We start from the raw sequence: 19,639 nt of genomic DNA, 5'->3' as shown, positions 1-19,639 counted from the left end.
GCATGGGGCCGCCTTGAGGGGGTTACCCGACATGTCGTTGCAGTAAATGAAAGGGTGTTTCATGTTATCGTTGCTGTGGACCTTCTGTGGGGGCCCCCTTCTGGTCCGGGGGCCCCAAGCAGTTGCCTGCCTTGCCTGTCCGCAAGCGGCGGCCCTGCCCCTGCGTGGACCATTAAACAAATGGGCCGTTCAGAGTAGAGAGGAGGGTTCATCACCTGACTTCAACGTGGAAAAGCTGCTGGATATTGAATCACATGTCCAGATTACTAATAACTGTTGTGGTGCTCTTCCCCAAACGTGTTTCATTTCACTCATAGCCTAAAGACTGTATGGATAGTGATGTATTTCATCTTGAGGAACAGAGTTAACTAGCTCTGTGTAGCAGATCCTGCTTTTCCTTCAAATCCCATTTATTTCCGTAGGGGTTTCACATCAAAGTGAACACTGCCGACAAAACGGTGCGAGTCTGCCTCTTAACATAAACTCCCACCAGAGGAAATATCTCAGCAACTATCTAAACATTTGCTATGAAATATTCACGAGGTGCTCATGGTGATATTTAAACACTTCACTGATCCTCTGAATTCTCCTTTTAGCGCTACAAGAAGATCAAATCTGATATTTCCTGCATAACAAATGACTTCCACCCTTAGCTTTCTTTCGGGTTGCCGCTAATTAGCTAATGTTAGCATGCTGAGTGATATGAGTGGTACACAATACACCCGTTAAACATTAGCACGTTAGCATTTAGCTCAAAGGAATTAAAGAATAGCAGCTTTACTTTGTAGCTGAATATCTGTGCTATGAGATTTGACTTTGGGTCTGCATGTTACTGCTGATTTGAACCCAAACAATGCATGAATTCACTCTGCTGATTAAGTGAAATAAAGGTTCAAGCAGATCCTCCGCAGAGGCGAGATTTCATCAATGAAACTCCCCCGCTTGGATCACGGTGGATTGAAAGTGAAAGGAGGAAATCCGCCGCCCTTTTGATGTCTGAGACGCTTCTTTTTTAGAGAGCTTGTCCTCGTCACAACCCCGAAGACAAGACTCAGCCTCTTTGATCAGAGCGGGGGGGGAATCTGCACACAATACTACGAGAATAAAGAATTTGTACCCGGGAAATCTGATGTCTGATTCAATCTGAAAGCCCTACAGAGCTGGAGTTGTTGCTTTGGATGAAGGGAAACTTCGGCATGGGGCCGGTAAGAAGGAGTATCTTCAATATTAAGATTATTTAAGAGTTCATTTTGCTGCATTCTTTCACATGAAATAGCTGCTCCATCAACTTAAAGTGGACCTATCATGCTATATTATAATAATATAGTGTAGGACCATACCTATATAAGGCATATTTATACTTTTTTTTTTTTCAAAATACCAAAAAGATCATGCATTTTAGCCATGCCTCATTTTGCTCAATTTGACATTTTTTACCCCTGTTTTTGCAAGGGCTGATTCTGTGAGAACAGCACCACCTACAGGCCTGGCATATGTACTACAGCGTCTCCAGCGCTTTCGAACGGCAATGCCGTGGCTGTCTCCTCCTGATTGGTGGAGTTGGCCCAATAGCCGTAGCGCCACCGTCCTGACGTCAGGACAGTGTTCAAATCTGGATCAGTTTTTATCAGATCCGTTGCAGCCCCTTTTTTAGAGATTTGGGTATGGAGGAAAATAGAGAGGGTTGTGTTTTCTGACACTTGGTGAGTTCCCTGGAACACCGGGGACACATATTCATGTATACAAGACGTACAAAAGTGCATTTTGCATGATAGGTTCCCTTTAAGTTTGAGTTACTTCTTCAATGTTTCACCGACAAAAAGAAGAAAAATACATACTTTATGAATCCATCAGAGGGACATTTCTTTCTCCAAGAAAAAGCCCAAATGCCAGACTCATGGTGGCACTAAATCTGAAGGGTTCATCCTCTTGGAAGAATTAATTTCTTAACAAAATGTCCTGGTGATTCATCCAATATTTGTTAAGATATTGTCCTTCGATACCACAACATTTCAACCTGATGGTGGCGCTTCAAGAGCAGTCAGAATATCACCCCAGCTATTAGGGTTCATCCTCTGAGGATTATGAATGTCCATTTAAAAAGACCCCCACAGAGGACATGACCACTCAAAGAACGACGGCTAAGGTCTATGAATTATATCGGAGAATTGTGAATAATATCCGTCTCAAATGTCGATTTCATGGTGGCGCTTCAAGGAGAGTCAGATCACTCAAATCTGTAGGGTTTATCATGAATGCCTGAACACAACTTTCATGGCAATCCATCCAATAGTTGATCAATCATATCAGTGTGGATCCGAGACGTTACTATCAATAGATCTAAGCCACTACTATCGCTAAGTCTTTCAAATGAATCATAATAATGTCCATCACGACCATCCATGCAACGAGACGTCTTCCAATTGGTTGTTTCTTCTAAAAACGTGCAAAAATGTTGACACCATTACTCATTTCGCTGCTTAATTTCCCCTGAAACTTAAATGTGGGTTTCTCCACTCCACTTTGAATCACCTGTGTTGCTCCACATCAGTGTTCACAGGGCCTGTTTGTAAAAGCTGGATTTTGGCTGCTCACATTTGTTGAGATAATACCAAGGAAACATTTATAGCAGAAAAAGATAAATACGCTGGCAAGAATCTGAATGGTATCGGCACCTGGAGAGCGTCTAGACGTTGCTCTTTTGAAGAGTCTGAGCTCCAGCGGGGAAACGATTCCAAATGCATCTCATTACATCTCCAGAAGCTCCGTACGTACGGGACTGGATTCATTAAAAATGGTGCAATAATGCATGCGTCTGAAGAGATAACATCTATTCATTCTCAGGTTAAGACTGCCATCTTGCAGTTAGGGCTGAGCTACAAGAACATTTAATAACTTTGGGTCAAACAACGTAGCAAGAAAAGACCTACAAGACTTTCATTGATGTGGATAAAAGAGACAGGTTGGTGGTTTGGTGTTCCTTTCTAAAAAGCACCTTGGGAGTTGTAGTTAACTTCTCCAGTGAAGGTGTGATATACTCAGGTTTGTATTTGTTGACATTTCATCCGACATATTGGAGTTATTCCTTGATATTCTGAACTGATGGTTGCAAAGGTGGGTTTGCTTCACCTGTCTGTCACCTTTTATTGTTTACGGTCTAAATAAAGTGAACTCTAAGAGCAAGGAAGAGGCTGTTGCAGTCATTATATTCAACTCTATATATCACTTTCTTTTGAACAATTGTTTACAAAATGACGTTATTTGAAGGCGTCACTGGCATGTTACAGATCAATGAAAGAGAGGGAGGGATTGTGTAATTAGTTGATAGTAAAATAATGCTTAGTTGCATCGTAAATTACCCGCTGTCCTCTCCCTCCTCCGTGCTTCTCACATTTCCAGCTGCTGACTCACTCATTCATAACAACACACTCTTTAGTCATTATTATAACCATCTCATCTCGTCCTTCTGCAACCTCCTTTGAACACAGGACGAAGGTGTGATGTCACAGGAAGCTCAAAAGCCTCAGGTGACCAGGTCCAAGGACACGAGGGCAAAGAGCTGCTGGATCATCAAAACGCACGCACGGCACGCACGCACGGCATCTGCGGCCCTCAGTTTTGTCTTGCAGGTATGCGGGGGGTCCCTAATCACCTGCATGCACGCGCAGGCAAAAAAAAGGGCTGCAGCCTGAATCTCTGCAGCGTCCTCTCTCTCTCTCTCTCTCTCTCTCCTCATCTCTCATCCTCCTTCTCTCCCTCCTCTCTCTCTCGTCTCTCTCGTCTCTCTCGTCTCTCTCGTCTCTCTCTCTCTCGTCTCTCTCTCTCTCTTCTCTCTCTCTCTCTCTCTCTCTCTCTCTCTCTCTCTCCCCCCCCCCCGCAGGGCTCTATTCTCTCTCCTTTTTCATTTGCATTTTCCCATTAAAGGAGGAGGTGTCACACACACACACACACACACACACACACACACACACACACACACACACACACACACACACACACACACACACCACACACACACACACACACACACACACACACACACACACACACACACACACACACACACACACGGATATCAGTCAAACACACAATTATGTTTCGTCAGCACTGTGCAGAATCTACCTATTTCTGGAGGCTCACCTAGTGGACCCCACCTCCTCCTCTTCCTCCTCCTCTTCTTCTTCCTCCTCCTCCTCCTCCTCCTCCTCTTCCTCCTGGTGTGTGTATACATTACACACCACCTCCAGCACCGACCAATCAGGAGCCAGCGCAGGGAGGCAGACTTGGGAAGCACATAGTTACAGATCCATACGCCGGGAGGAGGTCACTTCAATGCGGGGCATCCCCAAGTGTGTGTGTGTGTGTGTGTGTGTGTGTGTGTGTGTGTGTGTGTGTGTGTGTGTGTGTGTGTGTGTGTGTGTGTGTGTGTGTGTGTGTGTGTGTGTGTGTGTGTGTGTGTGTGTGTGTGTGCTCTCCATTAAATGTAATCACTGTGGATTCATTGTGTGACAGAATAGGGACAGAAGGGTGAATGAGTGAAGGAAGCAAGGGAAGGGAAGGTAACGAGGAAGCAAGGGAAGGGAAAGAAAGGAGGAAGGGAAGGGAAGGGAAGGAGGTAGAGGAGGAAGCAAGGGAAGGAAAGTGTATCCCATTTCCATACTGCTGTGTATAATGTGTATACCTCCTTATAATGTACGTAGTGTAAATACTTCAGTCTGTTTATATGTATATGTATCACATGTATATATATGCATAGTACACTTGAATAAATCTGCTTGTTCTGCACTTCTGGTTACATGCATGTTACAAGTGCGTGTGCAATGACAATGAAGTTGAGGAGGAAGCAGATGAGGAAGGAAATGAGGAAGAGGAAGGGAAGTATTTCTGAATGAAGCATCTTGAGATAAAGCTAACGTGTTGTTTTATTTGTCTGGTTCTTATTCTGCTTGTTTCAGAGTGTGATAGTGAGGCTGGTGGAGTGGGAGGAGGTGACAGTGAAGATGGAGGTGTGAGGAGCCATGTGGCGAGGAGGAGAGCGAGAGGCTGTGCAGGGATGAAGGAAGGAAGGAAGACGGGGAATCAATCTGGGAATGTCGGAAAGAACAAATAATATTCCAATCTGCGTTTTGCACGGGTTCAAATAAAGACGACAGGATGTGTGCTGCAGGTGGAGGGGAGCGACGTCTGGAGTTGTAGTCGTACTAAAAGGTCATTCGACTCGTCCGTCACCGCCCCTACCAAGCAGGGATGGTGGTAACCATGGCGCCCAGAAGGAAGAGGAAGAGGAGGACCAAAAGGAGGAAGAGCAGGAAGAGGAAAGAGCGGGGTCCCACGGTCATGGAACCCATTATTACAGGACCTTTTTGTGTGGTCATGATCACCTCAAATAGATGCCCCTCGTTTAGCATCAGGTGATCTATGGGGGACCACACACACACACACACACACGCACGCGCACGCACGCACGCACGCACGCACGCACGCACGCACGCACGCACGCACGCACGCACGCACGCACGCACGCACGCACGCACGCACGCACGCACGCACGCACGCACACACACACACACACACACACACACACACACACACACACACACACACACACACACACACACACACACACACACACACACACACACACACACACACTGCTGCAGTCACAGCCTCAGAGGAATACCAATAGAAGAGTCAGACTCGCCTCAGGTCTGAGTGTTTCACATAATAAACACACACACACACACATGGGCTAAAATAGATCAAAAGGCTCTGCAGAACACACACTTACACACACACACACACACACGCACGCACACACACACACACACATACCCTCCTCCCACCTCAGGCGCCATGCAGCACTCAGGATGAACCCAGAAATCCTGATGTCTCATGGTGAGGTGTCAGCTCACACACACACACACACACACACACACACACACACACACGCACACGCACGAACGCACACACACACACACACACACACACACACACACACACACACACACACACACACACACACACACTGGATGAATGAATGCAGTGCATGCTGGCAGACAGGTGTGTGTGTGTGTGTGTGTGTGTGTGTGTGAGATAATGAAATGCTCTTACCTTTCACCTGGCTCTCGTACTCTGCCAGGATCTCTTTGTCCTTCTTGCTCTTGTTAGAGTTTGACATGACGTCACAGTGCAGGTGAGTGCAGGTGGAAAAAAAGAAAAAGATTAAAAATCAGCAAAAAATATATATCTAGTTAGATCCATCCAGAGCTGCAGAGATCCCGCACCTCCAGCACATAGGGGAGGAAGAGGAGAGAGGGAGAGGAGAGGAGGAGGAGGAGCCGCGCGGACACACTCTCACACACTCTTTGCTGCAGCGGGGACGCGCAAAAAACATCAAAAATCCAATAAAAAAATGTATAAAATTCACAAAAAAAGCGACAAAATTAACTGCTGTCTTCCTCTCTGTGCGGCACGTGCACACATTCTATCACATGCACGCACGCACATGCACGGGTCTGCAGGGAGGAGCGGGTACACGCCCACTGGACCACACACACTCTCACACTCACACACACACACACACACACACACGCTGACTGCCGGCGCGTGGTGTTAGCTTCACCCCGACGTCACCTCTCTCTCTCTCATGCACACCGGTGGTAATAATAGCGGGGAGAGGAAATGAAAAATGCCGGTGAGAAAATGGGTGTGTCAGCGCTGGAGGCGGGACAGAGATGATTGACAGCTGAGGTGACCAGTCACAGAGCAGCATTCATTAACGGTAGAACAAGTGGAGTCAATTACCGGAATATGAGTCACTTAACTGCTGATTTAGATTTCCTAAATAAATAAAAACACTAGGCTAATACAGTTAATAAATCTGGAACATTCTTAAAGAGTGGTGAATTGGAAAAAGACATGTAATATATCAGCAAATATTGTAATGTATTAACAATATAGAAAGAGGTATTATTTAGTAACTTGTATCAGATTTTCATAACGTGGAAAATAAGGTTTTGTGACAGTAAAATATAAAATAAATATAAATATGACAAGTTAAATAAAAAATGTGCAATCTAAATTTAAATTATGAATAATACCATAAGAAATTAAGTTAAAATGTGCACATTGTACTACAATATATAACACGTTTGTTAACGTTTACTACATTTAAATATTTCACAATTTCTGTGCTCTAAAGGGATGGAAAAGTGTTTTCTTATAAATATATTCCCAAATATTTTGGATAGATATGCAATACTTTATATCTGGAGAAAAGTGGTCATGCTTTGATATTTGTATGAATTAAAAAAATTACTTTTACAATTTGTTGTGATATTTGGCAAGTAACACATAGAAAAAATGAAAAGTACCAATAATAATATCTACTCTACCATATTAATAATGGCTATCAATAGTGTTTACAGTTACAAGGCTTTAGAGCTGTTTATTCACAGTCCTGTGTCTCCATCTAGTGGCGAAACATGAGAACTGTCACCTGATGCATTTAGACTGACCGCAGGTAACAGAGGTGGGAGAAGTACTCAGATCTTGTACTTGAGTAAAAGTAGATGTACTCAGATCTTGTACTTGAGTAAAAGTAGAAGTACTCAGATCTTGTACTTGAGTAAAAGTAGAAGTACTCAGATCTTATACTTCAGTAAAAGTAGAAGTACTCAGATCTTGTACTTGAGTAAAAGTAGAAGTACCAGAGTGTAGGAATACTCGGTTACAGTAAAAGTCCTGCATTCAAAATGTTCCTCAAGTAAAAGTAGAAAAGTATTATCATCAAAATATAGTTAAAGTAGCGACAGTAAAAGTAGTCATTGTGCAGATTGGTCCATTTCAGAATAATATATATGATATGTTTTATAATGATTGATCATGAAAGTGTTCTCAAAGCTGGTAAAGGTGCAGCTAGTTTGAATGACTTTGTATACTGCAGGGTAGCTTGTGGATTTACTCCAGGTGGAACTAAAGTCTGATTTAACACTTGATTATATTTCACATCATTCATCCACATCTGTGAAGTAACTAAAGGTATTAAATACATGTAGTGGAAGAAAAGTACACCATTTACCTCTGAACTGTAGTGGAGTAGAAGTACAAAGTACCGGGGTAGGTAAGTTTGAGAAACCGGCTCGAGATACACTTTTTGTTATATTCCAATGAATATCTTAAGTGCTTTGACAAAAAATCCATAAAAAATATCATCTGTGGAAGCTGTAGTACTGTAAAAAGTACGACCAATCATCTGAGCCGGCCCGGCTAAAATAACTGGATGGCCTACCTGCCTGTCAGCCTTCCATCTGTGCACAAACTTATCTCGTGCCCTCATTGGTCATGTGCGCCTTCGTGTGTGTTAGAGGAGGGGCTCTGTAAGGAAGTGGCAGATTGTTTCCGGTTGTGTATTTTCAAATTCTAGCGATCTCGAGTCGGTTTCTCAAACTTACCTACCCTACCTTCAAGTACAGTACTTGAGTAAATGTACTTAGTTACTTTACACCTCTGTTGTTTGGGGTCCCACAGAGTGCAGTATGTGTCCTTTCTTCTTATCCTGAAATCTAAAAGCCACCTTTAGGAGATCTGACATGTTTCTCAACAGATTCTGGTAAGCCTCCTTCAAAGCCTGAGGATGTTTTTCGGGAATCGTCTCCTTGTGTTGCGACACAGCTGTCTCCCTGACAGATGCTTACAACTTGTTCAACTTTATTTCATTTATTTAGAGGCCAAAGGAAGTTAGGAAATCCAGGATTCCACAAGAGCAAGTAACAGGAAAGTTTAAAAAACATAAACACTCAGAGAGTTCTGTCAACGGCCCTTTTGAACTTTTTGTCTGACCTGCCCCTCTGGAGAGAGCGAAAGTCTTTTTTTTCTGTTGTGGCCGAATAAACATGATAAGCCCACAATTAGTATTGTAGAGTCCCGCTGCCTTGTCAGCGCTGTCATCTGCCCCCAGTCACGTGACTTTGTTTACAATCTGACAGCTGAAAAGCAAAGGAAAGCCCTCCGAGTCCGGCCTCATATGGCTATGGTGATCATGCCAAAGGCCTGCCTGGCTTTGGTGGCCAATCCTCGGGTCAATCTGTCCCCGGAAATGTCCCCGTTTTTAAATATGCTTAAATTGATTTTGAGTTTTCTCATGGCAGTTAGAGTATAGGGGACAAACCAGGGGACTTTACTTCCTCTTGACACCGTCGGTTATTTACAAAAAATAACACCTAAATATACTTGTTATTGCGCTTCTGTCTTTCTGTGTCTTTTCATCTGCTCCGTAAACTCCCTCACCCTCTCTCTCTTCTCTTGATCGCCCTCTCTCAGGAGAACACTTCACTGTCCCGCTGCATTGTAGGATTTCTGCCATGTCTCTACTTTAGTTTGACCATCTCTGTTATTAAGTTATGGAATACTAAATAAATAAGTAATTAGATACCTTACCGTTACTGCACTCATAAAGAATGATAAGAATAAGAATAATGCTTATTGAACTGGTTTAATCAATTAGTGAGTGGGGGGGAGGCCCTTTTTCTAGTTTAGAGCAATAGCCCCTCCAAATGTCTGTGCACGTCCCTGATTGTGAATCAAAAGTCCGAGTCAAAAGTTAGAAAATAGTCAGAAATGTCTTTTTTTAAAGTAAAGAATTTTTTTTAAAGTCGGAGAAAATGTTTGTAAAGTTTCAAATGTTTTTGTAAAATATATTTTTTTAAGTTTTAAAAAAGTCATTAAAACTTTAAAAAAAACGAAATATATATTTTTTCTGAAGTCCAAATAGTAAAAAAAAGAAGTAAGAACAGATGTGTAAAAAGTCAATTAAAAAACGTCAATTTAATTTTTAAATCTGAATGATTTTTTTCTTAGAATTCTGGGACTCAGCTCAGAATTGAAAAAAGCAGTTTTTTTTATCACTTCTAAAAAAAGAAATCCCATGTGACCTTAACCCTCTCCATACATTACAAAAGAGTGCAGAGGTGCGTACATTTTTTAAACTAACATTTAATCCACATCCACTGTGCATTGCATGTGTGTGTGTGTGTGTGTGTGTGTGTGAGTGTGTGTGTGTGTGTGTGTGTGTGTGTGTGTGTGTGTGTGTGTGTGTGAGTGTTTCAGGAATGTGTTTACACAGAGCAGCTGTAAAGTGAGGGATGATTCACATCTGTTCTGTTTCTGTTCAGGAGTTATCTCTTCCCCTGTATGGAGGGAGAGATGGAGGGAGAGATCCATCTCTCCCTCCATCTCTCCCACCCGGGTGTCCGTAGCTAACAATGCTATTTACACCCGGGTGTCCGTAGCTAACAATGCTATTTACACCTGGGTGCCGTGTTGGCGGGACGTTGCTCGTTGAGGAGCGGACAGTGTGAGCTGGGTTCATTTCCTGCTTGCTGCGTGGGATCTGCGAGACAGCGAGACATCGCGAATGGACGCGGGAAGGGGGGTGCTGAGAGGGCTGCAGCACCCCCATCTGCGAGGCTCCACTAGTACAAGCACCCCCCCCCCCAAACGCGGCGCACCTACAGTGTAAGCGCGCCACAGTTTTCGGACAGGGTCCATTTGGGTATGGTCAGGTCACTATACTCAGGAAGAAAAAGAGAAATCTCCAACGAGGCGTTCTGGGGCAGCAGACAGGTCTTCTCTGTGTTAGAGTTTTACTCGCTACAGGGTGTACTTTGAGGGTTTGTGACTCTGCAGACCGTTTACATGCATACAAACCTTCATAACACACAAGGGGACGGGTAATAACCAGAAAAGCATGACATGGGACCTTTAAGAAAGCATAGTAAGTTAACGTTAAATGTCTGCTAAACGATACAAATAAAACAAATTGAAGTAAATAAAATAAATAAATATGTGCAATGAAAACATTTAAAATACATATTTTAATAAACAAAACAAGTTAAGGTTAAATGTCCAATTAGAGACTAGAAAATGTTAATATAACCACATAAAGTTTAATTAAGCTGCGTTGCACGATGGTCTTTGGATCTCTGAGTAAACTAACCCGAGGGAGATCCTTCAACAGAGAGCTGCAGATTAAAGGTCATGTAAACATGTTTTCAGCGGACAGAAGGAGACCTGCTGCAGGTACTTCTGATTCAGTAACATCTTTCCCTCGTCTCACTCTGCGTCCTTGCTCCTGAATATAAACTCTCTGTGTTGATATTCTCCACAGATCTCTAATGTAGGTGTGAGAGTGAAGGTCGAAAAACAAACCAGCTCATTCACGCTTTTTCTCTCAGTCTGCTTTACACCGGGAGGATTCAGAGTTGAAGAGGTTATTATATCTGATGTTCAAAAGATGAGACATAGCACGGAGAAAACTACATTTCTTACCTCCATCTGCGATGTTCGGGGGTCATCTTGAAGAAACTGTAAAAACAGATGCATACGGATCATTACTGCAGGTTTGTATCATTGATTACCACTTACTTACTTCATAGCATAAACACACGTTCTTTAGTTGATTACTAGTTTGAACTCCAGAAAAAGTGTATTTTGTACTTAATTACCATCATTCAGAATCAGAAATCCTTAATTCATCCACCAGAGGGACACACTTTATCATTAGGAGCGCAATATAGATGGACTAAAAGATAAAACACTAATCAATTAAAAGGCATTCACACCTTAAAGAGGCCCTATTATGCTTTGTGGGGGTTTCCTCTTCCCTGTAGTGTAGGTTTTTGTGCATGTAAATGGTCTGCAAAGGCTAAAATCCCGTCACCTGCACACTCGCGCTCCGAGATCGAGAGTTTTTATCGCTTGAAATAACGAAAAGGAAAAAGGACAAGGACATCCCTCTGTGGGAGGGGCAAAGGAGTCTGGTGGGATTCTTTTTGCCGCCAGCAAAGCGTGTTCCTGTGACGGAAAGTGTACTGCCGGCGAGCCTTGGCGGGGGGTGCTAGTGGAGCACGCATGTGAACTGCGAGCGCCGGAGCCTCGCAGCGGCGAAACTGAGGCTCTGTGGTAAACTGTGGTAACATGAAGAGCCGTTTAGGAGCCGAAAGAGCCGGCTCTTCTTATGGCGCATTTCCACTACAGCGCGGAGCGCGGTTTAAACGTGCCGTGCACGGCCCGTTTTTGGTTGCGTTTCCACTTGGCGTAGTACCGGCTAGCGGGTACTATTTCACAGTTTTTTCACAGGTTCTTTCCGGGCCAACAACCGGGCTGAGTCGGGCTGAGTATGCTAAACTACAGAGAGAGAATCGCTGGCAAGGGAGCTACAACTACAACAAGATGAACATATTTGACCGTGATTTAATTGTAATACACGTTTCTAAATGATGCCGAAGTAACAACATACTGATACCGGTTAGTAAAAACCATGAATTAATGCTTTGACAAGTCTGCAGACAGACGGCAGGCGAAAAACCTTTTAAAATGCGTGTTTTCTGAATGGAGATCGGCTAAGCTAACGCAGTATATGCTCCGACCGTCCACACTCACAACAACGGCCTACAGACATAAATAAAGCAGCGACTGTATTCTCCATGACACAGGCAGTCTGTGGTTTGTACTTGTTTCACTTTTGTCTAGTTTCTGAACAGATATGAGGAGCTGTGAGCTCTGAGTGCTAACAGCTAACGGCTGATGTTGGTTTTGTGTTTCTCATTGAAGATGACGTCACGGCTCCGACTGCGTTACTATAGTTACTGCCCCAGTTCCTAAACTGTAATGGTAACGCAGCATAAAGTGAGCCTGGCCTAACTATACCGTACTAAGCCGAGCGAGGCCCTGCAGTGGAAAAGCGCCATTAGTGAGCCGAGCCAAATGAAAAAGAGCCGGAATTCCCATCACTAATACGTAAAGAGATAGCATCTACAGTATAAGGGACGGCTCAATTAAAAATTCAGGTCACGTGACGTCATTTCATGATATAAATCAGGGATGTGTAATTATTAGTACCCAGCTTTCAAATCACACGTTAGTTTCAACAAATGAACTCACACTAATAAATTACACGGCTCATAATGCTCATGTCGGGCAGTAATGGAGGCTGTAAACAGATCGTTATATTAATGGATGATCCTTTTCTTTACGTTAGATCATTAAAATGTGATTGGAGTAATGATGAGGCTCGCTGTGAAGGATGGAGGGGATTGATGGAGGAGGAAAGAAACAAAGAAATAAAAAGGGAGGAGGGCGAGATGAATGTGAACATAGCAAATGACTGTTTCCAACTTCTTAAATGTGAGTATTATATGTGTTTTATATCATAATAAATAAACAATCTTCATGCTTTGGACTTTTGGTTGCACAAACGTGGAGAGACTTTAGAGACATAAAGAGGCTAGCAGCTTCCACCCGTTTCCAGTGTTTGTGCTAAAGCTAAGCTATCAGCTGCAGGAGGTACAGTAGCTTCATGTTGTTGGCTGCTGCAGGTAAAGACACACACACACACACACACACACACACCACACACACACACCACACACACACACACACACACACACACACACACACACACACACACACACACTTGTTGTAATAAAACGCGGATCAAACGCAGATCATGTTCAGATCAGGTAATCTGCGAGCGGAGGGAAGGGGGTTTTGAGAATTACTGCTGATCCATCACAGAAATCCTGCAGCTCCCCCCAAAGTGGACATTAAATACGTAATCACCATAGCAGGCTTTTGGCAGACAGCAGTGTGTGTGTGTGTGTGTGTGTGGTGTGTGTGTGTGTGTGTGTGTGTGTGTGTGTGTGTGTGTGTGTGTGTGTGTGTGTGTGTGTGTGTGTGTGTGTGTGTGTGTGTGTGTGTGTGTGTGTAGAGCTGTAAATTGCGCTGTTCACGGAGATAATGGTGCACAAAGAACTCACAGAAAGTTGACAGTGAGGGAGATAAAAAGAATAAAAGATATCTGATGTAGAGCGCAGAGAGAATTGGAAAGAGGGCCTTCAGAGAACGAGACTTTCTCGAAAGATACGGACTTCTAGGAAAATACCAAGAGGTTAACGTTGCTGGTTTTATAGTTGCAATAAGTCAGAACATCATATCTTCTTTAAAGGGGACCTATCATGCAAAATGCATTTTTGTACGTCTTTTATACATGAATATGTGTCCCCGGTGTTCCAGGGAACTCACCAAGTGTCAGAAAACACAACCCTCTCTATTTTCCTCCATACCCAAATCTCTAAAAAGGGGCTGCAACGGATCTGATAAAAACTGATCCAGATTTGAACACTGTCCTGACGTCAGGACGGTGGCGCTACGGCTATTGGGCCAACTCCACCAATCAGGAGGAGACAGCCACGGCCATTGCCGTTCGAAAGCGCTGGAGACGCTGTAGTACATATGCCAGGCCTGTAGGTGGTGCTGTTCTCACTGAATCAGCCCTTGCTAAAACAGAGCTAACAATTGAGCGAAATGAGGCATGGCTAAAATGCATGATCTGTTTGGTATTTGAAAAAAAAAAAAGTATAAATATGCCTTATATAGGTATGGTCCTACACTATATTATTCAAATATAGCATGATAGGTCCACTTTAAGTGAAAGTTCACCAAAGTTTTCACCTCATAAGCTCTCTTGAATGCAGGAGAGTGGAGCACCATATGCATACAACACATGAATAAGAAATGCTATAGTTCAGTGAAAAGTTTTTACATTTTATATTTCTAGGAGGAGGCGTGTGGCGCAGTGGATAGAGCCTTGGTATGGGGATCAGATGATCACAGGTTCAAACCCCACTGCAGTTAGCATGTCGTTGTGTCCCTGAGACACTTCACCCCAAATTGCTCCTGTGGGGATTGCCCACAGTATTGAGTATGTAAGTCGCTTTGGATAAAAGCGTCTAACAAGTGACATGAAATGTAATAGCACACTAACAGATACAAGACACTTGTAACAGATACTTCACAGTAATTGTCAGAGAGTTTTTCAGACCTTTTACATATTTGTTGTAGTCTTTTGTTCATCTCCGTCAAAATCTGTTGAACTTTGAAGCATTCATTTGTTAGGCTTTGCTCACCTTAACACTAACTTTTTTTCAAATGCAGGTATATTTATATTGTTAATAGTAAAGGGAAATGATTACGTAGTTTGAATTGTTTATCATTTTTCACAGTGCATACTTAACATGAGTACTACTTTTAAAATAAATTGACATTAGTTGTAAAATACATAAACAAAATTAACAAGACACCAAGGAAAAGAAAAGGGACAGAAAGAGGAAGGAATACTTTCCAACTTCATTATTTCGAGTTGTTTTGTTGTTGTGGGAAGGGTCTGGCCATCTGTTGTCAAATAAACTGTTTAAAAAGTTCCTTAAAAATCTGCATTTTCATTAACATTGTCACAGCATGCCGGTGATTGCATTTAGCGCCACACTCCAGATATTGCAATAAGATGGTAACCCTGTCTATAGTGGACGTTTACAGTACGTAAGTTGATTTGGAATAAAAGTCTCAACTAAAGTAAATAGTATTGTAAATAAGTCTTGGCCGAGACGAGACATAGTTCAACTGTCACCCTGTGTACAAGTACTAATTGATAGTTTTACACTTTGGTTTGTGTACAGATGAAATAAACGAGACAGCAGTCGAGGTGCTGGGTTGTGTTTCCTTTGGACTGATAACCGTCTCCTGGCTGGAGATTCATATTTACTTTTGACAAGAAAGCAAATTTAACAAAATGTCAAACAAAGAAATATGAAGGTAAGGCAAATTGAGGAGTAAAATAACAAAAATAAATGGAAGGAATGGCGTTTTTATCTTTGACATGAAACGTTGTGCTGTTGGGAAAATGTTTTTATTTTGTATAACTCATCATGTGGGCTGTACAAACAGACCGAGGCTTAAAGGGATTATGAAGCTTTGCTCAAACAAACACAGAAGACTGGAGGACACACACACGCACGCACGCACACACACAGACACACACACACCACACACACACACACACACACACACACACACACACACACACACACACACACACACACACACACACACACACACACACACACACACACACACACCACACACACACACACACACACACACACACACACACACACACACACACACACACACAGTTCCAAGGCCAGCAGTGTGTGTTGTCTTTCTGCATGTGGGTGGTATAGATGTTCTTATTTGTTTAAGCCAATTTGCTGCAGGCTTTATATCTAAATGCCCAATTACAGTCGTGTATGTTCACCTCACACACGACGTACTGTAGATCTGCGTGTGTGTTGTTCTGGACGGCTGTTAAATAATCTGATTTAAAGCCACTTCCCCATTTGTCTGGAAGCGCTTCTTACCTCAACAGATAGTACATTCAGACAGATTTAAATCACTCGCTTGAGCTTTGTTAACCTCGCAGCCTCAAATCTATCAAAAAAAGACACACAAAACATCTAAAAAGAATCAGAAGGACATAAATGACCAAAAAGAAACGCCAAATATCTCTGAAGAATCCAAATGCAAACACAAAAAGACACAATACGATAAAAAAAAGGACCACCAATGGCGCTTTTCCACTGCAGGGCCTCGCACGGCTTAGTACGGTATAGTTAGGCCTTGGTAGGCCAGGCTCACTTTATGCTGCATTTCCATTACAGTTTAGGAACTGGGGCAGTAACTATAGTAACGCAGTGTAGGCGGAGCCGTGACGTCATATTCAATGCGAACCACAAAACCAACATCAGCCGTTAGCTGTTAGCACTCAGAGCTCACAGCTCCTCATATCTGTTCAGAAACTAGACAAAAGTTAAACAAGTACAAACCACAGACTGCCTGTGTCATGGAGAATACAGTCGCTGCTTTATTTATGTCTGTAGGCCGTTGTTGTGAGTGTGGACGGTCGGAGCATATACTGCGTTAGCTTAGCCGATCTCCATTCAGAAAACACGCATTTTAAAAGGTGTATCGCCTGCCGTCTGTCTGCAGACTTGTCAAAGCATTAATTCATGGTTTCTACTAACCGGTATCAGTATGTTGTTACTTCGGCATCATTTTGAAACGTGTATTACAATTAAATCACGGTCAAATATGTCCATCTTGTTGTAGTTGCCAGCGATTCTCTCACTAGTTTAGCATACTCAGCCCGGTTGTTGGCCCGGAAATAACCTCAATTTTGGAGAGCCAGAAAACTGTGAGAAAGTACCCGTTAGCCGGAAGTACGCCTAGTGGAAACGCAACCAAAAACGGGCCGGGTTTGGCACGGCACGCTTAAACCACGCTGTAGTGGAAATGTGCCATAAGAGAGGCAAAGTTAACACAACAAGACACACCAAAAAGAGACTCAATTAAAATCAGAATGCGTAAAAATAAACAACATTTCCCAAACAAGTGATTGACGACGAGCAGCCGTTACGAAATAAATGAGTCATGAAGAAAAAGAATAACTCACAAAACGCATTTTCCATCAGGCTGGCTTTCTGTTTTCGTCACGTTGCTACATCAATTAGCTATGTGTAAATTGATCACACTTCACGTTGTGTTTGCTCCTCGGGGCGGCAGATGGGTCTCTGAAGGAGGAAGAGGAGGAAGAGGAGGAGGTGATAGAGACTAGAAACAACCAGAAGGACACTCGAGTTGTTCTGCTGCAGTCAAACTTCTTTACAAACACCTGAGTCTTTCAACCAACCATCTGTTTGTTTCTCATTAATATACTGAGGACATTAAGGGATAAAACAACTCTGCTTTAAGAGAATATCACATATATCGCTCTGACACGAATCCGCCTCTTCATCTCCTCATTACTGAAGCTCAGCTGCAGTTTCTAAACCAACAGCTGCAGCTCAAGGTTAATCAGTCGACAGTGAACGAAATGAGAAATGCACAAGACTTAGTCAAAAAACTACAAAGAGATGCTTAAAACTACAAAAGGTGAGAAACTATAATAAAGAGACATTTCAACAACTATGAAGATACAACATGGCCCAAAGAGATAAAAAAACAACTACAAATAGCTTCAGAATGACTTTAAAGAAACTTCATTTGAATAATTGAATGCAAAAATAACTACAAAGACACACATAAAACAACTGTAAAGATGCAAGAGATATAAAAAAGACTTGCATAGAGGTGCAAACTACTTTGAACAGACACAAACACATCTATGAAGATGCAAAAGGAGACACAAACGACTAAAAGTAGATTTAAAACGACGTCAAAGAGATTCAAATAGACTCAAAATGACTTCAAATAGACTCAAAATGGCTAAAAATGACTTCAAATAGATTCAAAATGAATACCTATATTGCAAAATGACTTCAAATTACTCAAAAATACTTTAAATAGACTCAACAGGACTTCAAATGACTCAAAGATACTTTAAATCGACTCAAAAAGACCTTAAATAGACTCAAAATTAATACCTATATTGCAAAATGACTTCACAGATACCCAAAATGACTTCACATTACTCAAAAATACTTTAAACCGACTTAAAAAGACCTTAAATAGACTCAAAATGATTTCAAATAGACTCAAAATTACTTTAAAAAGCCTCAAAGAGACTTCAAATAGACTCAAAATTAGTACCTATATGCATAACGACTACAAAGAGACACAAATGTCTTCAAAGCTGCAATATATTGTTGTGTTGAGTCTCTTTGTCGTTGTAGGAGTTTGGGGGAACATGTTACATTCAATGTGTGCCAGGCTCCCATTACTCCTTCAGCTAGGACATGTGTGTGTTCATGTGTTTGACTTCCATGTGTGTGTTCATGTGTTCGACTTCCATGTGTGTGTTCATGTGTTCAACTTCCATGTGTGTGTTCATGTGTTCAACTTCCATGTGTGTGTTCATGTGTTCAACTTCCATGTGTGTGTTCATGTGTTTGACTTCCATGTGTGTGTTCATGTGTTCAACTTCCATGTGTGTGTTCATGTGTTCAACTTCCATGTGTGTGTTCATGTGTTCAACTTCCATGTGTGTGTTCATGTGTTTGACTTCCATGTGTGTGTTCATGTGTTTGACTTCCATGTGTGTGTTCATGTGTTTGACTTCCATGTGTGTGTTCATGTGTTTGACTTCCATGTGTGTGTTCATGTGTTCAACTTCCATGTGTGTGTTCATGTGTTTGACTTCCATGTGTGTGTTCATGTGTTTGACTTCCATGTGCTGTGTTCATGTGTTTTGACTTCCATGTGTGGTTCTTGTGTCATGTGTTCAACTTCCATGTGTGTGTTCATGTGTTCAACTTCCATGTGTGTGTTCATGTGTTCAACTTCCATGTGTGTGTTCATGTGTTCAACTTCCATGTGTGTGTTCATGTGTTCAACTTCCATGTGTGTGTTCATGTGTTTGACTTCCATGTGTGTGTTCATGTGTTTGACTTCCATGTGTGTGTTCATGTGTTTGACTTCCATGTGTGTGTTCATGTGTTTGACTTCCATGTGTGTGTTCATGTGTTCAACTTCCATGTGTGTGTTCATGTGTTCAACTTCCATGTGTGTGTTCATGTGTTCAACTTCCATGTGTGTGTTCATGTGTTCAACTTCCATGTGGTGTTCATGGTTTCAACTTCCATGTGTGTGTTCATGTTTTTTGACTTCCATGTGTGTGTTCATGTGTTCAACTTCCATGTGTGTGTTCATGTGTTCAACTTCCATGTGTGTGTTCATGTGTTCAACTTCCATGTGTGTGTTCATGTGTTTTGACTTCCATGTGTGTGTTCATGTGTTCAACTTCCAT

This window comes from Trematomus bernacchii, unplaced genomic scaffold (assembly GCF_902827165.1).
Source record: "Trematomus bernacchii unplaced genomic scaffold, fTreBer1.1, whole genome shotgun sequence".
NCBI lineage: Eukaryota > Metazoa > Chordata > Actinopteri > Perciformes > Nototheniidae > Trematomus > Trematomus bernacchii.
This window is presented reverse-complemented; position numbering follows the sequence as displayed.